A 23,570-nucleotide genomic window follows, 5' to 3' on the forward strand; every position below is an offset into this window, starting at 1 on the left:
TCACTTTATTTCTAACATCCGAAAAAAAATTCAGGAAAATTAATTATTTTCCAACCTTCAAGACAGGGGTCCCCCCTTAAAGCGACTTAATATACACACACCTATAATCATATTGAACTCTTCTCAAAATAAACTCTTTTGTTAAAATTATTCGCGATGACAGTGGGATAGTGTCGATGTCTGGTAGCGACTTTCGAATAGGCGCCATGATTTGGGTCCCAAATTCGTTAGTGTAATCTCTATCAGATAAGAAGACACGAAGCCAATTTTCAAATGTTAAGATTTGAATGAAAATTTTTACTTGATGTCTTGAAACACGTATTTCTGACTTTTATTTAAGCATTTGTCTATACATTTTCAACATTGCTACTGACACTTTTCATAATAATATAAAGTTTTCTTCAAAAACCACCTACAAAAATAGTGTATTTAATTTGAAAAGAATACTAATTTGATACGGAAAAGTTTATTTTTTTTCATAATTTTAATTTTAGAAACGTGTTCATTCCGTCTGAAAACCAATTATTTTGACGCCCCCTAATCTGGTGAACGAAGCTCAATGCCGTCAACGTGGATTGGCCTCGAAAAAAGACGATTGTTTGGCGCAGTTTCAGTTGTATTGCGTAGATGTCATCCTTGGTGGAGACAGTTTTGAGGCTGGAACGCGAACCACTAAACCACACATAGCATTCCAGCAGAAGAATCATTTTGCTTGTGAGCCAACGCTGATGGGCCAGCTTATTTTTTTCTTATATGATGAAAAACATTATGATTACGCCTGCCATGGCTCGATGTGTTGGTAGCAACGCCAGACGCACAGCGAGTGAAATATTCGCTTGCGTCCACAGTTCGATGGGGAAACGAAGATGACACAAAACGAGCAGAATAAGCGATGTTCAATGTTTTGGGTATAGAAAGAGACTGAAATTTTTCCTCAGAGAAGATGCAACATTTATACGCTAGCGACAGTGTACTTACTGTGCAAATGTCGCAAATAGTCTCTTTTCGTTATCCGCCTTCGTTGTTTCTATTCTCGCGGCTGAATAAGTTGCCCGTTATTGACGGCACGGTTAGGTAAGAACAAAAATGGACAGAACAAATTTATGGGAAAATGGGGATGTTTACAATTACCATCAGTTTAAACCTTTTACAGATTAAGGGATTGATCTCTAAGATTAATCTTAAAGAATTTCCGATTCGATTGGTATGCAAATCGTGCTTAATTTCATAAAAACGTGGCCCGTTTTCTGATTTGCCACCCTTAATAAAATACGTAGTCCTACATCAAAAAATTCTACGTTCGGCCGTGATCCCAAGAATTTTCAAAAATATAGAATTGTTCGGAATTTAGTAGCGCTGTATATCGCCCAAAAGGTCAGTAATGTATGACCTGTATGAACCGGACAAAACATTAGGATCATCACTTTTAGAAACATATTCAGTTACCCGGCTTACCAGAATAATTATCAAATCGTATGTTCTCCATCATGACAAAGTAGTTTATTATCGTCTCAAAAAATGTCAATGTCAATGTCAACGTCAATGTTAAATACGTATTTGAGAACAAAAAAATTTCCCCCAGAATTCTTAAGTACAAAAATTGTGCGTTGATATATAAAACGAGAATTCCATTCGGAAAAAAATATTTTCCTTAGCTTAAACATCGATATTTGGTGGTATAACCATTGTCCCGGATTGATTGATGCATGCGTGGAATCTTCGGCATTGACTTTACGGGGATCTGGCATGACAACTAACTTACTTCCGAAAGATAGCGATATTTGTTACAAAATCTGTTGAAGTAAGAGAATATCAGTTTATCCAAATTTTGTCGCGTATTTCTACTACTATTCGGAGCATTCAAAGCGTCAAACCCAAAAAGATTGATTCCGTTGGTTTAATATCAGCGATAATAATAATAAGCGATAATAACGATACTTTCCCCTAGTTTGTGATATTATTGTTTTGTCCGTCACTGTACATGTTCTCAGTAAAGAGGGTAGCTCTGGTGAAGTTTCGTTTTGTTCGAACCATCAAACCTAATACCATAGAACCTGTACAAGTAACTTCTGTAACTTGTGGTTTGAATATTTGTGCTTTAAGAAATGCTCTTCCCTTTGTAAAAGTTCTGTTGGCTACCCGAAGCAAGAGAAACGTAGAATATTTGAATACACAAGTTGTTCTTTCATTATAAGTTTTTTTTTATGAAGTTTCCGTTCCATGAAGAGTCTACATTTCTCACGCCATGCATATTGTAGCAATCATTTGCCAGAAAATAATATCACACGCAGAGCAACACTTTTCTCAGCGTAAATTGAATTCATTTTTTCCCCAATTAGGACAGTCGAAAAAAAAGAAAAGCGAAGAAACAGAACGGGAAATCAAAAAGCTATTTTCCACTGTTGAAACGCTCCACTTGGAGGGACTGCTCAATGCCAGCTTCACTTGGAGGAATTTAATATGGTCACGTTGGATGGGGTGAGGAAACTTTTATATGCCAGGAGTCGAATAATGGAAGAAAAAAAAACACAGAAAGAAAAAGACGCTCATCCACCTCAAACTTTTCATGCTGGCTGGCTGGTGAATACCGGCTTCTTCCGGGTTGAAGTGGCACAAGAATTGCACTTTTTCCACTTCCTTTCTCATTGGCACTTCGAGTGGGAGCGCTTCAATAGAATGGAGAGGGGGGAGCGGGAACGCGACGCTTAGTGCAAATTGAAATTTTGCTCAAACGAACCTGAGCTTGATAGTGAACAAAAGTGGGACGATATTTCACCGTGGATGATGAGTAACTTTGAAGGGAGGATAAAAAAGCACAACAGTGGAAACCTGTCCGAGGAACGAGGTGCCGGAGAGAAGAATCGGTCCCATTTTGGAGCTTTTTTTTCCTCCACTTTCACGGTTTGCATTCGGTGAGATCATCAGAGACGAGCTTTTGATGATGCCTTTTCTTGAGCAGCTGAGTTTATACCGAAATGTGCATTCTCGCTTTGCGAGTTCTTTTGTGTTGTGGGGGGAACGAGATTGCGGGGAGACCTATCAGAGTTGTTTTCCATAAACATATTTCCTGTTTGAATCGCTTTCTGATGTACCAGATGCATCGTGGCATATGTCTGATGCATTCGTTCGACAGCTGAGTGTCATCTTTTTCTGGGTGGTGAATGTTTCCGATGAGTCGTCCAATTTCAAAAACTCTGAAGGCTAGGATTGACAGCCTCTTCAAGCATTTTGCGGTCGGAATCATATCCACGGTTGGAATACTAATGATCCCACACTTGAAAGTGACATGACGCTAAGAAAACAAATTTTGGAAAAGTTTACGACACGTCCTCAATAATCATCTGTATGACATCATTACGTAAAACACGGGAGTGTTTCAGGATAGTATCCGAGTATTCCATAAAAGTCCTTCCAACGAAAATGTCGTAAATGAGATACTAAAAATAAGCTTCCTTCCGGGTGGATTGTGCCTGGCGATATGGTTGGGAAGCAGAATATTGAAAACTAGAAAAAAATGTCGAGCTGGAAGAACGGGAACAAGTGAATGAAATAAATAATACATGTGCAAATTTACATTATACCGTAAAAGACGATGTCCCGAAATGCAATGCCAACTGTGCTGTAGTCTGGCTAGTCGTTTCTCCGAGAGATTGTACGCCCGCCTTCTTCCCACCTGTCACATCCCGGGTGTCCTAGTGGCACTGGGATACGCCTTTTTACAACTTCAGAAGATTTGTGTCATCCTCACGGCCGGTTGCGCTTTTGGGACGCCTTTTACTTCGTGGGCGTGCTTCGGTTATTCTTTTTGCTACTGCCCTCGCCGGCTGAGACACGGTTACCTTAGACAACGAGTTCTATCTTCTCCGGGCAGCACCAATCTCGGACTTATTATTCATCCCTTTCGGTTATTTACGACGTCGTAGCAGATTGGCTTCACCGGGGCAGCAACCTCCCGCTCCCGACTGTACGGGAAAGTACCTCATAGCTGTTCTAACGATAGTGTCGGAATTGGTCGTAAATTTCGTTTCACGGGAAGACCGTTTAAAGTTTTATGGAATATTCGGTGTGCGAGATGGAATAAGGGGAGGTGAATGTGAAATTTTTATTGGAATTGATGTACAATATGTTTCTGAAACATCTCTCGATATCTCTTTGTTGATATGTAGCAATTTGATCGGTTTACGGGTGGATTGATATATGTTTCAAATTTCCCAAAACTGATATCCCCGAATACGGTTTTTTTAAAATACCAGTTCCAATCTTTCGATTAATGTATTCTGTTCAAGTCATTTGATGAACCAGGAATCCATTATATGTAGGGGAGGTGCGGGTATTACGGACAATGGGAGTATAATGGACAAGTGCTTGTTTTGTAGTTGCTTTATAAATTTCAAGTCTCTGTTGATGGGAACCACTTCTACATGCTATTCTGTAATATTCAAACCATCCTGTGACAATGAATACTGATCGAATCCACATTCACATCCACATCCACATCCATCTGTAGTTAAAGATTACAGATTTTTTGGATTTCATACAGAATTTACAGATTTTCAAAAACAACATTCCAATACTAGTAATGGCTTGATGAAAATATTTTTTTTTTCTCGTCTCACCATTTTTATTCATATAGAGCCTAATCACGAACGTCACTTCACGGTGAAAACGGAATGATTTGTATGCAAGGTTATATGCGGTTCATTTCGTTTTCACCGTGAAGTGACGTTCGTGATCAGGCTCGTAGCATTTGAATCAGATTTATTGAGCGTCATTTTAGCATTCATATATGTGCCCATAATTATGAAAGTGGTCTAAGTTATATATTTCTTGTTTCAATATACTTAATGAGTTGCATTTACAAAAATAAAAAAAATCAATAATGAACATGAGAGTTTGTGTGAATTTCATACCAAATTATTATTTTAAAAGTTTGAACTGATTTAGACCACTTCAAAATCAACTGAATATCCTATGAATGACTTAATATATGAGAACTATGAGTTTTATTTAAAACAATGACAGTAATGAAGAAATCATCAACATTTATTAATGACTCTAAAATAATAATGTAAAAATACACTATTTGGAGTTTTTAGGATTTTTATAATATTCCTGAAAACTGAAGGGATGTTTGGTAGTAAACACATAATATACTAGCTGTACCCTTCCACGCCTTGCTGTGGCACAGTGAGGTTGCATGGTTGAGTTGAATTTTTCATTTTTTTATGTTGTAACAACAATCCTAGACGTGTTTGGTTGTTTTGTATATCGTATCATAGTTTGAGCTCAGTCGGTTCCGTACTTTTCGAGTTTTAACGCGCACACAAACGAACAGAAAACTTTTATATATATTGAGATAGATGAGGGGAATCGACAACGTAAAAACATTTATTGTCCCCTAAAACCTCCATATGCAAAATTTGGTTCCATTAGCTTGATAATTTCTCGAGTAAAGCAGAAATTTGAGTTTCATTTGTATGGCAGCTCCCCCTTAGAGAGAAGGGAGGAGTGTCTATTCACCATGGAAACGTTTCGTGCCTCTAAAATATTCGCATGGCAAATTTGGATCCATTTGCTTGATTAGTTCTCGAATTATGCAGAAATTTGTCTTTCATTTGTATGGCAGCTCCCCCTTAGAGAGGGGGGTGGAGTTTCTTATTACCGTAAAAACATTTATTGCACACTAAAACCTTCACATGTCAAATTTGGTTTCATTTGCTTGATGAAATCTCGAGTAGTGCAGAATTTTTTGTTTCATTTATATGGCAGACCCCCTCCCCCTTAGAGAGGGGAGTGGAGAGTCTAACCACCATAGAAACATTTATTGCATCCTAAAACCTCAATATGCAAAATTTGGGTCCATTTGTTTGGGGTCTCAAACTATGACGAAAACCATCACCATGTTGATCGGATCAGTAGTTTCCGAGTCCATAAGAATCAGACAGACAGACAGACAGAAATCCATTTATTTATATATATATATATATATATATATATATATATATATATATATATATATATATATATATATGTATATATATACATATATATATATATATATATATATATATATATATATATATATATATATATATATATATATATATATATATATATATATATATATATATGTATATATATACATATATATATATATATATATATATATATATATATATATATATATATATATATATATATATATATATATATATATATATATATATATATATATATATATATATATATATATATATATATATATATATATATATATATATATATATATATATATATATATAGATTATACATGGTTCATTTTTGACGAATTTCATCCATTGTATTTCAAGGAAAATATTCGCCCTCGGTATATTTTGTTTTTCTTGCTGTTGACGATTCTAATGTTTTTGTTGAAATTGAATCCGGCTGCGACATTCGTTATATCGAAAATGTATTTCTTCTTCTACATTTTCCTATCAGTTCATAATAATGTTCAGGATTGTATAATGTCCTTTTTGTATTTTCATTTTTTTCAACCGAAATCACGGTCATTCGGTAGGAAGGATCGATTCGATATCGAAAAATTGTGGTTTATTGTTAAAACATCACTATTTGATGATTTAGCATTTTTTATCCTTGTCAATGCTACCTTTACGTTACGATTTTGGCCCGAACAAGAATCATTGTAAGCTATTACGTGTTTTTGAGTAGTTATAACTTCCGTTATAACTTCTGCCAAAACGAACCAAGCGCCGAACCAGGCAAAACATTATTTTGATATATTTCAATTTGGGCTCCCACTAATTGATTGTGTCGGATCAAATCTATTATTTTACCGCTCACGTGTTACAAACAGGATGTCAAACATAATACTTCCTTTTATGCTGTAAGCACACATCGTCGTCAATTTCTGATTCAGAACCTTTAGAAATAGGAAAAAAAACAAATTATGTTTCTGCTAGACACGCAAAACTTTGTTTTCTTTGCAGTCAGAGTGAACCAAGTCCATGCTAGCTATTAACATAATATCATTACAACACATTAGTATTTTGTTACGGCTCTTGAATAATTTCATGAATGGTATATACATTAACTCACTTTTGCTGTTTTTGACAAAATAATATATTGATAAATGAAAATAAATTGATTGAGGAATGCATCACACTTGGTTCGTTGTGGTTGAACATAATTTCGAAAAATGCAGTTCAGCGCTTCTACACTTCATGGCAGCCCTAAGGCTGTCTTACTTACCAGATTCCGACAACATCTGAATCCAGGAGCTGTACGGAACAGAAAAACCTTCGGATCTCCCTTCTTGGAGAAAACGATCACTATCGTCCGATGCCATATTGTGGTTTTATGGTTCGCTTTGGTTGAATGAAATTTCTTTCTTTTTTACAGTCTTTTTTACACAGAATTTTACTTTTGGAGATGTTGTCAATTGTCCGGATGACATGGCCATTTTACAGTCGATGGATTATTATTTTCTCCATCCAATGGTGTAAGTAACTCAATTTTGAAAAATATGGCGCTTGGTTCGTTTTGGCAGAACTCCGACCAAATGGACTGAAATACTCTCTTGAAGCTGTCGTTTTATCCTATACATACATCTTGACATTGTCAGCTTGGAAATTATGGAAACCCAAAATTATGTACATACTTCCCTTACACAGCGCGGACTCGATTATATACAATTTTTGATTTCTGTTCACTGTATATAATGGAATCCTGTATTTAATCGAGTTGAAAAAAAAATTTATTTGTTTTTTTTTGGATGTATTTTTCGATTTTTGATTCATCCTCTTAAAGTCGGAAAACACCTTTCTCACATGAAAAAAAAATTAAATTATCCAGAGTATCTCAGGAGGCGATAGACGATCATATTTGATGAAAAAAAATCCTCCTATGCATACCGTTCTGAATCATATTTCGGACAACATCATATTTCGGACACTTTGTTCTAATATCTTGAAATGCTTAATGCACTGATGATATAACTATCAAATTAATATCACAATTGCTTCTTTAGAGTAATCCCTTGGTTTCGCTATCATTTCACATGAGAACTACATTTGAATTATTACATAATCGGCAGAAATCTTACAACACTACTTCTTTTTTTTTTTTATCTGTATTATAGTGATTTTCAACTCATTTGGCTGGTTCGTCACTTTTTACTTCCATTTTTGGAAGAATGTCGGGAGTGAGAATTGAACTCGTGACCTTTAGCGTGAGAGGCATGGATGTTACCACTACGCCAGATCGCCTCCCACAACACTACTCATTATCGTTTGTGTTTGACGTTTCCTTAGCGCGAGCACGTAGAATTTACCCGTTCATAAATATTTAAATTTCTCCCGTGTTTCATCATTTCTCACCATCATTAACAGTTTACTGTGATTGCTTGGTAAGTGTTTCGCAGTTGACTATAAAATATAATCAAGTGTAATGTAATTCTCGTCCCAAAAATTACAAAATAAATTGTCCGAAATTTGAATTCAATCTGTCCGAAATTTGATTTAGTGTCCGAAGTTTGATTTTTATTCGCTTCATTTGAAAAGCATTTTATTCGATGATTTTTTTATGTTTTCAATCAAATAGGCACCAAAGTAGAAAGCATATTGAATAATTTATTGAAAATAACAACCAAATAATACCTGTGCATAAAGTTTAGATCTGTTTTCTGCATCATATGCCTTTTCGATCAGAACGGTATGTGCGAATTTCAACAATGACAGACTTATAGAACTTTTTTTTTTGTTTCGGACTCTGTTGCTTCAAACTGGCTCTATATTAAAAAGTACGCTACGGAAGACGATTCAGATGCTCTCACTTTTTTTTCCCCCATTTATTTATTTAAGGCTCATTAGCATTTTAGCTGTAACAGAGCCGAATTTTAATCGTGTACATGTCACATGGTTATCATATCTATAATTAGCACATTACACAGTTTTTTTTTCTTTCTTTATTAAAGAGATTTTCAGCCAATGGCTGGTTCATCTCTAATACATTACACAGTTGCCATTCGCCAGTATTCCTTCTATTCCATTACATATGGTACGTTCACACAGTAGCCATTTAGGCGTAAGGGTATTCTTTCTGTTCTTCCATTATCCAGTTGGACCACCGGACAGCGGAGACAGTTGTTTTGATCATTGTTGAGTTATTTATAGAACAGTAGCCCGATGTGTCTGGCAGAGCAGAGCAGTTGTATGGATGAATCGATCTTATTTCGACCGTGGATCGATCTCCATCGCTGATGATTGTTGCGTGGACGTAGCTATTCTGTAACAACACAAAGATGGTCAATGAGGGCCCTGAGTTTTGAACTCACGATCGATCGCTTACTAAGCGAACGCGCAACCAATGTGGCTACGGAGACCCCCTATGCTCTCACTTGAAAGATGAGAAAATTTAGTACAGGATATAATAGTGGAACAACTAAAATAGTGGATTTTAAAAACATTATGGAAGTGAAAAACTTAAAAGTTAATAATTTTTAATGTGTTATTATTAATTTTATCCAAAATTTTTTTATTAACCTAGATTGTTTCTATAAATTAAATTGAAGTTCTTCAATCGCTCTACAATTTGTTCTTTGACACCCAACTTCTATCTTTTTTAATTTGGTTGCAATATCGATATAAACAATTCCTGGTGAAAATTCAAGCAAAATCTTCAAAAATCACGATTTTCACCCCACTGTACATGTAATAAACACTTGAGCTTCATCTTAACGCTGAAAGGTTACATTTCTTCTTGAAATATACCATATTTGTAATAATAAAAATATATTTTTTTCCAAACTGTATATAATTGAGTCCAAAATTGTATATAATTGAATCACATATAATCGAGTCTGTATATAATCGAGTTCGACCTGTAATAGGCTAACGAAATGGAAAGTTTAGGATACGGAAGTGCTTTTTTTCAAATCAAATAAGACAAATATTATGTTATGTTTTTAATTTTTTGACGATATCATAAAAATTACGTCGAATAATGTGGTTTAAGATAGTTGACAAACTCTTTTTTATTTAATTTTTACTTAGACCACTTTCACAATTATGGGCACATACACTCTGTCTAACTTCTATGATCTTATGACCCTGATTATATTTCGTTGTAACACAAACAGTTAGAATTTCAACAACATACATTCATACATTGTTGAATGCTTAGAATAAAGTATATTCAACGTCAATTTCGTTCAAAAGAGTTGTTGTTTATGTATTGTGCTTAAATATGATAATTTCAGCTGTCCAGTTTCTATAAGACCATTTCAAGATAATTTAAAATTTCATAAGTATAATCGATGTAAAATTAAAAATTATTTACGGCTGATTTACATGTCAATAATTGGCAACCTTGCCATTTCGGCTAATAACCTGGATAATTTGTGTTGGAATCTATGTATCAAATTCTGCTGCACGGATTTCTCGATATTTTTCCATGTTTCCGAAATTGCGACCTTGAGCTCTTCAATCGTGGTGTACCGTTTTCCCTCAGTGTAGGTTCTGCGCACAAGGATATCCCTAAGATTTTCAACAGGATTCGAGTCTGGAGAGCGAGCCGAAAAACATTTGAAAAATACAAAAACATTCGTTTATGCTCAGCGCTTACACACACACACATGAAAATCATGCTGTGTATGGTAGTCACCCGTGCACCCGTGGCCGAGGTGTTAGCGTCAAACCTAACATGCCGGGAGTTCGGGTTCGATTCCCGTTCTGGTCGGGGAAATTTTTCTTCAAAGAAATTTCCTCTGACTTGCACTGTGGTCACGCGTATTCTAGAGTTTGCCACTCAGAATGCAGAATGCGTGTTATTTGGCATAGAAATCTCAACTAAGTACTAATGAAAATGACGCAAGTAATATTACGTTGAGACGGCGGAGTTCCTCTAGGAACGTTAGTGCCATATAAGAAGAAGAAGAAGATGGTAGTCACCAATACCTACACACTAGAATATAAATTGAAGCATTGTTTGTTTACAATTACATAAAGCAGCAAGATCATCACCTGGCCTTATAGAAGTTGGACAGAGTGTATAGCGTGGTGTGCTGCTATTTCATGTTGTACATGAGGCGCAAAGATGCAAAGTTAGCGTTATAATGGATAAATAACAATAACACAGTTATCTTTTTTTTTATCAAACCAAAGTAAACGTGAATTTAAATAGTGCGCTTATTTGGAATGAGGAAACTCTATCAGAACTTGTCCGTGTCCCAAGCAAGGCAGTTTTGAATTGTTACCTTATTATTTTATTGTAGTTATAACAAAGCTACTTACATAGTGCAATGTAAACATTCAAAACCTGGTAACTGTGTAAACTTCCATTATACCTCAATGAGGATTTGTCTTGCATTACAGTTCTGGCTCTACACGGATACCATACATAATAACTATGCCATTCAATGATACTAAAGCTAAAATTATACTTCAAAATTGGACTTCTAAATTTTATACAGATTTTTTATACAGAATTTCTGAGAAAAACCTAAGATTGAAAATATTTTTTCAGATCAAAAACACAGATTTAACAACCACGTTCAGCCTATACTAAAGAATTACAACCGCTAAAACTCTGTGCTAAATAGCTATTTCAAAAATTTCGGTGCATTCTAAAATAGCATCCAAAGTGATGCACAAGCGGAACGAAAACAATAACTTCGGAGTCCCACGTAAAAAATGCTGTCGTGTGGTGGACACTATCGTCCCCATTTTTTATAATTGATTGGTCAAATATTTCACTAAGAAAGATTTTTCACTGTTTTTATTGGAATAAAAAAAAATCGAAAGTTGAGAAAAAATTGTGGTGCTTGTGAAATTTAGAAAGGGGTAAGACAGACAGATAATGGGGACTAACCTGCGAAAGCGATCTGTCATGAAAGATTTATCATTTTAATCATTAAATATCTAGTTTGATCCCAACGAAGTATTAACAGTAATAAACCTTAATTTGAGGAATATAAAATTTACTTCCGCATTCAGAAGAAATAATGATTTGGAATTTTCGTTTACAGTTTCCATTTGGTTGTTATGTTATAAAGCTCAAACATCATAAAATAACATGTAAAAGAGATTCTCTTCAACATAGATATTAAATTCAATAGTTAATTATTTATATGCAGCCATTCCATGTCGAACCGACAAAGTGGTTCTCAAGTTTTCATGAAAAGTGGTATATTTGTTCTTTATCGCAAAATATTAGACCCGTATTTTCTTATTTTTTCATAAGGGTGCCCATTTCCATTTTAGGGTGGTCCGAAAAATCAATTTTTCGCCATTTTCTCAAAAATGTCTTTTTTGAAAACTAATAACTTTTGAACTAATCAACCGATTCAGATGATCGATATATCAAATTAAAGACAATAAGTTCAAAAGTTATGAATTTTTGAAAAAGTCATTTTTGGAAGAAAAGGCAGATGATGATACAGGTCGGACTCGATTATATGTGATTCGATTATACAGGTCGGACTCGATTATCCGGAGTATTTTATTTTTGATTTTCGGAAATTTTTAATAATTTGTATAATAATTCTATATTGAATAGCTAATATGGGTATCAAAAGAAAGGGCTTGACTTGTAGAATGCAGTTATTTATGAAAAATGCAAATCCAAGATGGCGGCCACTACAAAATGGTGGATTACATATTTTCTCAGAACCCCATCAATATGGGTATCAAATGAAAGAGCTTGACTAGCAGAATACAGTTATTTATGAAAAATGCAAATCTTCCGCCACTACAAAATGGCGGAATTCATATTTTCTTAGAACCCCATCAGTATGTGTATCAAATGAAAGGGCTTAACTAGTAGAATACAGTTATTTATGAAAAATGCAAATCTAAGATAGCGGCCACTACAAAATGGCGAATTATCTATTTTCTCAGAACCCCATCAATATGGGTATCAAATGAAAAGGCTTGAGTAGTAGAAAACAGTTATTTATGAAAAATTCCCTAAAATGTAACAAAAGAAAGTTCTCGACTAGTAGAACATAGCAGATAATGAAAAATCCAATTTCAAGATGGCCGCAGTCCCCAAACAACTAATTACTTTTATGGTTTCATTCAGCTTGACCTGTTTCTATGTATGTTTGAATGTTTGTTGGGTTGTCCCACATTAATAGAAAATTGACCCCGTTCCTGTTGAATGATTGATCTGAAATTTGGAACATACATTTAATTCTACTGTCATTATAAAGCTGCGTATTCCATGAGCTTGAAAAATTCAATTTGGCCGCCGTAAAAAAATGGCTGAATGACTGATTTGGAAAATATGAACAACATAAATTCGAAAAGGTCGCCGCCACAAAATGGTCGACTATGTATTTTTTGCAATCCCCTCTGTATTGGTATCAAATGAAATGATTTGACTAATAGAACACAGTACAGGTCGGACTCGATTATATACAGACTCGATTATATGTGATTCGATTATATACAATTTTGGACTCGATTATATTCGGTTTGGAAAAAAAAAATTTTTTTTTTAATATTTCAAATATGACTTATTTCATGAAAAAATGTTACCTTTCAACATTTATGTGAAATTTAATTGGCTTTTATATGTACAGTGGAGTAAAAATCGTGATTTTTGTAGATTTTGCTTGAATTTCCACCAGAAATTATTTATATCGATATTGCAGCCAAATTAAGATAGATAAAAGTTGGGTGTCAGAGAACAAATTTTAGTGCGATTAAAAAGCTTTAATTTAATTGATAGAAACAACCAAGTTCAATATGAATTTTTAGGATAAAATTAATAATAGCACAATGAAAATTACTAATTTTGATGTTTTTCACTTCTGAAATGGTATTTAAATCCTCTAATTTAGATGTTTCCCAACTATATCCTGTACTAAACTTTCTGATCTTTCAAATGAAAGCAACAGAATCGTCTTCTTAATTCTAATCGTTTTTAATGTAGAGCTAGTTTGAGGCAACAATACTCGGTGGGTGGCAACGTCTCAGTTTTGACGAACTCCTACGGCCGGTTCTGGACAGAATAGCAACCGCAAAAAAAAGTTGAAATCTTGAAGCTTTTCATCAAGTATATAAATTACATTAATAATAGCAATTCAATAGACATGATCGAACTAGTATTCATATTAAACTTAAAAGATTAGTTATGTTTTAGTTTTGTAACATATATACTGATTATAAATAAACCATATTTCAACAAAAAAAAGGTAAACATTTTCTTGTTCAAATCACTTTAATCTTCTATAGATACCAAACAATTAAATTTCAGGCACTGGGCCATTCAACAAATTTTACTCTTATCGAGTGATTTTATATCTTATGGCGGGTTTACATTAGGGAGGTCTATAGCTATAGATAAATCCATCTATAGCTTCACCCGAAAATAGATGTAAACGGGTGAGAATATATACGATACATTTCTCCGAGGTATAAATGTATAGGATGAATAGAATAAATTCATGCATATGTAAACGCTGGTGAATTTCTTACTGGTGAGAAATCACTGAAGTTGGATGCAGTTCTACTTCAGGTGAATAAATTCACCAAAAATATGAATGTATTCATTATATAAGTTCGCGCTAGTGTAAACGATTGATGCGATTTCTGTAAATCTCATCATATTTCTTCACACGAATATATCACTAGTCTAAACCCACCCTTATATCTTATCGAGTGATTTAGTGAAATTGAGGTGTTGCCATTCGATAATAGTGGGTATTTGTCTTTTCCTTTCGAACGATTTTTGGTTTGAAGCATTCCAATCAAAAACCCGTCAAAAAAAACAGGAAAAGTCTTTATTTTATCATCAGACCATAATTTCACGAGTGCTGATATTTATCGAGCAAAGTTTGGATTCCGAATTCCACCATAATTCTCGTCTTCATCTTCTTCTTGCAACAGCTAAAGCCTACCCCTAAGCCATTATCGTCGTATTTTACGCTCTCTTCCTTGACCAAAACTATTGCCGGAAAATGGCGGGGGAAAATCGAATAAAGTCTTATTTTTGCCTGCTCTGCCTGCGTTGTTTCGAAACATTTTTCGGGTGGGTGCAAATCAGACAACCAAAGATTGCACATACCCGAGAGAGTGAGAGGGGGGAAATGTAAAAGTTTTCACTTTCCCCACGTCACTCCCTGGACCAAGTGTTATTAAATTCAATTAAAAATAGTTTTTTCTGCTTTTCCATCGTCGAATTCATCGAATTCAAGGGTTACTACTCCCGTGGGGGGCGTAAAAACCTGCACGGAAGATGCGATGGCGGTGGAAGTGGAGGCGGATGGTCGAATGTTAACTCGGTGGAAACGAAGCGCACAAACTTCTTTGGACTTTGCTGTTTGCTAACACCCGAAAATGTTAAATTACTTCTGCTACGCACACCTACACAACATCGTCGGGGTTGAGGGAAAAGGGAATCCTGTCGGTACAGGAAATGGATTCCAGGAAAGTTGAGAGTGCGGTGAAATTTAATCTTTCGTTTGGTGTTTCAGATTTTAATTTCGGGCCACGGGCGGGGAGTGTTGAAATTGGATTTCGGGGGAGATCCGAAATTGAATTGTAAGCATGTTTATCCGCAACTTTTTTTTTAGAGGCAACATATGATTATGAAAACTGTTTTTAATCTAAGAATTTATTTAGTCGCCAGTTCGAGATAAAAGGATTTAATTCAAATTTGACTGCCAATATTTTCTCTTCCAGGAAAACAATTGCGCTCACTCTCCAGGACAGTGACTTTCCCTCGCAGACCAACGATAGCATCAAATGTCATTTTAATTACACTTAGCGCACAGAATCTCGGTTCCGCTTCGTCAGCCCCTCGGCATCTATTGCCTGGACCGGCAGAAAGAAGAATGATAAATGAGGGAAATTGAACGAAGATAGTACTTCTTCCGTAAGGAATGCGCCGACTGTGGGGGAGGATGGCGAATCCACTAAAATAGTCTAATTATCTTCGGTTGGCACTCATTCTGTTGACCGCCGTTGCTGAGGAGACCGCGTCTCTGCGGATGAGTGATGCTGGGCGGCTGCTAATTGCTTATTATTGCAGTGAATAAGGCATAAATTTAAATTAATTATGTAATAATGAAGTACAGAAACGAAACGCGGTCTCTGGAGGGAAAGCTCCGATGTGAATCGGAGGAATGCCACCCGTTGGGAAGTTGCTTAGGCGAGTCACCCAATAAAGAAATGTTATTTACAACTCACTTTCAACAAAGTGGCCGTGTGCGAGAGAGGGTCCTTTTAGTTGTGGGAAAAATTTCTGCCAACAGAGCAGTTGACCTTTTCCGCCGAAGAGTACCGAATTGGAATTAATTATCCCGGTAATGGACTTTTAATAAGACAGCCACAATATTATTGACGAAGCGCAAAAAGTTTTAAGCAACGTCACTAAAAAAACAGAATTTCAAATGACCAACTGCCAACATCAAATTGGGTTTCAACCTGTATGAGTGGTTTTCTTGAATTGTTGCGCAATGTGCTATCTGAAAATCCACCCACGAAATACGAGAGGAGAGTTACGATACAAAATCAAATAAATAACGATGCAAAATAAAACTGTAATGGAGCACAAAAATCCGGAAGAAAGTATACTTTCAAAGTCATTCATAATTTTTGGGGGAACCATAATTTTATGAAAAAATACAAGCTAGACTGTCGGAACTGGAGGAAAGTTTGGAGGTCGACTTCTTTTTTACTGCGTGGGCTCGGACAGAGGCCCCTGCCGTGTGTGTGGTCGTTTTATTTATCGGTAGTGTTTAGGTTTTGTCGGTGAGAAATGTTTAATGATATTCTGTTTTCTCGGTTCTCTGTGGAAGGATTTGCGAAGAAGCTTTTCGTCCAAAGGTATTTGATGTTTTCATCGGTAGTTACTTCAGCTGGACCGTCCATCTACATCAACCGTGATCTTCTTGAATCGTTTCTTATCACACATACAATTTACTCTACTCTATCGTGTAACCCGCGACGCCGGGGAAGCGCGCGAGTTCGTCGCGACCGGGGATTTTGCGCAGATAAGCGGTCGGCTTAAGCGCCACTCCCGCGAGGGAGACCGACCGCCGTGTTTTATCCTTGCCCGGCAATGAGACACCCACTGAGGGCGGGTTTGTCCTTTTTCTCACAAACCCGGTTATTTCCGCGACTCTTCTGCGCTAAGAAGGACCCGCGACACCGTTTGTCCGCGTTCCACAATTCAGGCAACAGAGGCAATACGGTTGTTTCCAATGAACACCGTTTATGCCAAAATTCTCATCATTGGACCTACGCAATGATGCCAAACCCACCCACCTTGAAGTTTCAGAGGACGAGGTGCGGGGGTTGAAAAGTTGTCCACAACAGAAGAGGAGCCCCAACCCTGGGCTCGTGACCTATCTGAAAATTGTATCGGGTGTTTAGGCTACCGCTAGCCAGTAAATGCACAACATTTATGTCTACTTCAAATTACATTGATTCTTTAAACATTTATTAAGTTCTCCACATCTTCCCACGAATTTAGGTTATATTCACATCTATATTACATACGAAATCATCACAACAAATAACGAAAAATAATGGTTACTAAATTTATTTCACTAAATCCTCATATGGGTTTCGAACACCGGACCCTGGAATTCAAGCCCAGCGATCTTACTATCGAGTCTAATTCTCCATCTTGTGTGAACCCTTCTTGCTAGCGAGCAGCATGTGCACGCTGACGGTATTGCTCTATGCTTCTAAATTGTGTGGCATTTTTTTGTGTGGCGTTGTTAATTTGTGTGTGGTTTTTATTTTTGATCTTAACCCTACATGCGCATGTTATTTTTAGGGTGAAAGAAGTTTTGTACTCACACTACCTAGGCTTTACGTGCATCTACTTTACCGCCGTTCCACGGTAGGCGATGAATGACGAGTCCGTAGGCGTAGATGATGGGACGTAGACGTTGAATGCGCATCCGACGTGTAGTGGTGCCGTGCGGCGCCTTCCCTTGATTCGAGTGACGATTCGCGCTTCGCGCGGCCACCTGGTTTGACTGATGTGGTGGCGAAGATCCAATCTTCGATCATGGGGTCAGGATACGGCTCCTTCCTACACACAACAAAGATTAAAACACCACACATATGCCACAATTAATTTTAGCATCAGCCACATGTCTTGGAGCTCTAAGCTTACCTTTGATTTCGCTAAACGGGAACACAAGCGAAGAATTACACTTTTCGATTTCTCGGAAAAACTTATTTTAAACTAACTAAACATGAAACAAAGAGACAAAAAAAACAGAGAAAAAAACCAAAAAAAACTTTAGTCTACTGACTAGCACGTGTAGCCTTTCACCTACGGTACCTTTTTACCGTCCACTCGCGATGCAAAAAAAACTGGTCCGCCCTGCCTATTCCACGGTCGAAGTCGGAATGGGCAAGCATATCTCAAGATCCTCAGATCAGCGAGACATTCATTGGAACCGGAATTACGTAATAGTTAACGATGTTAACTATTCCGTATTCACACCGAAATTCCCCTGCGCTTTCATTGGTCGCGCATTCAAGCATTCGCGGGCGATACCCTTTAACCTCCCGAGCAGAGTTCAAGTCGAAGCGCTCGCCGGGTTTTGAAATTTGAAGAACAAGAAAACCCCGCCGAAAGACTCTGCTATTTGGGGGAAATATCCAAATGAAAAAATAGCAAAAAAAAAGAAAGCATGAGTCTTTCGGAGTGTTGGTATGTGGGTGTCTTGGCTAAAACAGCCGCCCAGTCACATCCAGCACCCATTATGGCTAGTTGCTCAAATCTAAAATCGGGAGCGGCACTCGCGTTGCCAAACATCCAATACATAGAAAGAAGAGAGAATCCCAGATCCACACAGGAGAGATTGTGTTGGATCTGAAATTCAAAATAACGAAACGAGGGGCTTCCAAAAGTCGAAATCAGTACCGTGCTACAATCGTTTAAGTAACAAGCGGCGGCGAAATGCTTCCATAACTCGCGAAGGCAAATGAGGGATTTTATCTACAACAAACTGGAATTCCGTAATTACTTTTCAAAGCAAGCCGACATTTTATTTTTTTTCTATTCGATTGGGGAAGATGAATATTTATCAATCATTGAACTTTTCCAAAACGCGATTTGGGATTTTTTGTGCAATTCCAAATGAAATCGTCCTAAGAATGCAGATTTTAAAAACACGTATTTTTGACTCGATGTATGGAAGTGTATGGAAGCATGGAAGTTTGTATTCCTTTTGGTTTGGAACGAATATGAATTTTCCACAGCAATTGGGAATTTTCTGACTCAAGTGTAACTTTTGGAAAGGGCGTATGGATTTGAGTAAGAGAAATCTTCGATAATTTATATCTCAATTTGTATTTCAATTTATATCTCAAGAAAGAATTTTAGAGTATAGATGTTTGAATGTGAAAAAATATACACAGATATAAAATTAGTACCCTTTTTATTATTTACAAAAAAAAATTAATTTGCAATAGTGCAATTCCAAATGAAATCGTCCAAAAAATGCTGATTTTAAAAACATGTATTTTAGATTCGAATGAAAGTTTGTATTCCGTTTGGGCAGGAGGAAATTTGAGTTTTCCGCAGCAATTGGGAATTTTTTGACTCAAGCGTAACTTTTGAAAAGGGCGTATCGATTTTAGTTGGAGAAATCTTTGATAATTTATATCTAAAAAACTATGAGTCGTACCGAAATCGTGTCATAGAAAGAGTTATAGCGTATTGATGTCTAAACATGAAAAAATATACACTAATAAAAAAAAACTTGAATTTGCAATATCCAAAATACATATTTTTTAATTTTTTTTAAATTTTTTTAATATAAAATAGAAGTCATGTAGAAAATTTAAAAAATGGGTCCAAGATGGTAAAACTATTTTTGACGAACTTTGTGGAACATTGAATTTTAATTAATTTTCGAAACATACAATTTTTGTATGTTGACAGTCATATTTAGCCACAAATTATGAATTCTGAAGTAATTTAAAACAAAAAAGCTCAATATCAATCTCAAACATTCTCGCAGCCATTCTCGCGATATATAAAAAAATATTCTTACTATTCCAACAACTTTTCCAATTACGTTATTATGGTAAAAATATATGTTTAGGAGTTACGTATTAAGTATTAAGTATTAAGTATTAAGTATTAAGTATTAAGTATTAAGTATTAAGTATTAAGTATTAAGTATTAAGTATTAAGTATTAAGTATTAAGTATTAAGTATTAAGTATTAAGTATTAAGTATTAAGTATTAAGTATTAAGTATTAAGTATTAAGTATTAAGTATTAAGTATTAAGTATTAAGTATTAAGTATTAAGTATTAAGTATTAAGTATTAAGTATTAAGTATTAAGTATTAAGTATTAAGTATTAAGTATTAAGTATTAAGTATTAAGTATTAAGTATTAAGTATTAAGTATTAAGTATTAAGTATTAAGTATTAAGTATTAAGTATTAAGTATTAAGTATTAAGTATTAAGTATTAAGTATTAAGTATTAAGTATTAAGTATTAAGTATTAAGTATTAAGTATTAAGTATTAAGTATTAAGTATTAAGTATTAAGTATTAAGTATTAAGTATTAAGTATTAAGTATTAAGTATTAAGTATTAAGTATTAAGTATTAAGTATTAAGTATTAAGTATTAAGTATTAAGTATTAAGTATTAAGTATTAAGTATTAAGTATTAAGTATTAAGTATTAAGTATTAAGTATTAAGTATTAAGTATTAAGTATTAAGTATTAAGTATCAAGTATTAAGTATTAAGTATTAAGTATTAATTATTAAGTATTAAGTATTAAGTATTAAGTATTAAGTATTAAGTATTAAGTATTAAGTATTAAGTATTAAGTATTAAGTATTAAGTATTAAGTATTAAGTATTAAGTATTAAGTATTAAGTATTAAGTATTAAGTATTAAGTATTAAGTATTAAGTATTAAGTATTAAGTATTAAGTATTAAGTATTAAGTATTAAGTATTAAGTATTAAGTATTAAGTATTAAGTATTAAGTATTAAGTATTAAGTATTAAGTATTAAGTATTAAGTATTAAGTATTAAGTATTAAGTATTAAGTATTAACTATTAAGTGTTAAGTATTAAGTATTAAGTATTAAGTATTAAGTATTAAGTATTAAGTATTAAGTATTAAGTATTAAGTATTAAGTATTAAGTATTAAGTATTAAGTATTAAGTATTAAGTATTAAGTATTAAGTATTAAGTATTAAGTATTAAGTATTAAGTATTAAGTATTAACTATTAAGTGTTAAGTATTAATAATCTTTTTTCCCTTTTTACAAAAATGGCGTTTTTTAGAAATTCATAACTATTGAACTACTGAACCGATTTAGATCATCGACATATTAAATTGAAGTCAATGAGCAAGTCTTCTTTGAAAAAATAAAACACTTGTTAAAAAAAGTATTCTAGTCGCACAGGAATGTTGAATAAAGACTAAAACATCTTCTCCTACTTCTTATATGGCACTAACGTTCCTAGCGCAACTTCGCCGTCTCAACGTAGTATTACTTGCGTAATTTTTATTGATACTAAGTTCAGATTTCTATGCCAAATAATGCCTCTCTATGGGAATACTGCCTTGAATTCATTCTGAGTGGCAAGTTCTAGAATGCGCGTGACCACAGTGCACAATGGTCCAGGAGGTGCATTTAAGTGGAAATTAGCATTTACATCTCGACAGTTATTCTCTAGACAAAAACTGTCTGAGACAAAATTGTTACAAATGATAGAGCGCTCATTTTTTTGTAATCTAAAATAGGGTGACCAAAATTGTCGATAAAATAAAAAATATAACTTTCTTATTTTTCTAGATAGAGGGAAACATAGTTCGACAATGTTGTAGTCCCAGTTATTTGAGACATCTTTGCAGAACAAAGTTTTTTTTCTATCTTTTGTAATAACCGATATAGCGCTTTTTTTGTAAGTTACGTTAGGGTCACCATGAAAAAAACTATTTTCATGCTCTAACTTTCATATTTCAAATTCTACATACAAACTGTCTTGGAAAGAGTTTTAGAACTTACTAATACAAACATTTTGCGATGCAGAACTTGTCAATATCTCAACTTTACTCAAAGTTATTGATATTTTTTCCCTAAAAATACGCTCTCTTCAATTGTTTGTCATTCTTCCTGTGGCAAACATAAAAAAAAAATATTGGTGACATTTTAAAGAGCACTCTACATGGTGTGTGATTTCCAAAACTATGTTATTTTTCGTGTTTGAGTAAATTAAAATTGAAATCATGAATTTTTGGGCAAAAAAACATCAATAACTTTTAGTGAGATTAAGATATTGACAAGTTCTGCATCGCAAAATGTTGGTATGATTAAGCTCTATAAGCCGTACGAAGACAGTTTTGATGTAGAATTTGAAATATAAAAGTTAAAGCAAAAAACCCTGTTTTAAAAAACCCTAATCTAACTTAGGAAAAGCTCTAAAAGTCTTTCGAAGACAGTTTGCAAGTAGAATTTGAACTATAAAAGTTAGATCAACAAAACAGTTTTTTTCATGGTGACCCTAACGTAACTTAGAAAAAAGGCGCTATATCGATTATTTCAAGAGATAGAAAAAAAATTTGTTCTACAACGATGTTTCAAATAACTGGGACTACAACATTGTCGAGCTATGTTCATCTCTATATATAAATATAAGAAAGCTATATTTTGTATTTCATCGACAAGTTTGGTCACCCTATTTTTGATAACATAAAAACGAGCGCTCTATCATATGTAACAACTTCGTCTAAGACAGTTTTTGTCTAGAGAATAACTGCCGAGCTCTAAATGCTAATTTACACTTAAATGCATCTCCTGGACCATTGTGCAGTGCAAGACGGAGAAAATTTCATTTGACGAAAAATTTCCCCGACCAGAACGGGTATCGAACCCGAACCCCCGGCATGTTAGGTTTGACGCTATATCTCGGCCACACTCGGTCACGGGAGCACATAAAGACTAAAAAAACAAAAAAACAGATACAATCAACAATAACGAAAACAAAATTCAATTTCTTTGCAAGTTTTGTTATATTTTCAAAAAAAGACCAACTTATTGGCTTCAATCTGATATATTGATCATTTAAATCGGTACAGTAGTTCAAATGTAACGAATTTTTGTAATAAGTCTTAGCATGAAAAAAGGGAAAGAAAGGTTTTTTGGACCTCCCTAAATAGAAATGGTTTCCCTAACGAAAAGATAAAAAATACGGGTCTAATATTTTGCTATGAAGAACAAATATACCAAAAATCTGTGATCTGAGGAAATATTATTGTTGTAATTTGTATTAATAATTATTAATTACACTTAATATTTACTGAATTTTATGTCTATTTATTGTTGTGAAAATGATGTTTTTGTATAACATAAAGATAACATATGTTGGTCATAGGGGATCGATGATATCATTCCATTCTGGAAATAAGGTCTCTTGTCGAAAATAGTTTGAGTATCCCTGCTGTAAACGATAAGTTATTGAGTCTGATAAATAAATGTTTTGGAAAAAAAAACCGTATCTGCTATTTCAAACTTCATTTCATTTTTTCGAATATCTCAACAGATATCGCATTCCATGGTATT

General features: G+C 34.5%; 1 protein-coding gene and 1 long non-coding RNA gene across 2 annotated transcripts in view; both read right to left on the reverse strand.

The window, feature by feature from the left end:
- Positions 1–23,570, reverse strand: part of LOC129764363 (bifunctional heparan sulfate N-deacetylase/N-sulfotransferase) — a 503,807-nt gene that overhangs the window by 55,338 nt on the left and 424,899 nt on the right. The window lies entirely within an intron of this gene.
- LOC129764365 (uncharacterized) lies at positions 17,544–18,894 on the reverse strand. Its single transcript, XR_008741120.1, has 3 exons — positions 18,307–18,894; positions 18,136–18,211; positions 17,544–18,051 (listed from the first exon to the last, which is right to left on the reverse strand). It is a non-coding gene; the product is annotated as an uncharacterized LOC129764365 (long non-coding RNA).

The sequence above is a fragment of the Toxorhynchites rutilus genome, chromosome 2 (assembly GCF_029784135.1).
Source record: "Toxorhynchites rutilus septentrionalis strain SRP chromosome 2, ASM2978413v1, whole genome shotgun sequence".
NCBI classification, from domain to species: Eukaryota; Metazoa; Arthropoda; class Insecta; order Diptera; family Culicidae; genus Toxorhynchites; species Toxorhynchites rutilus.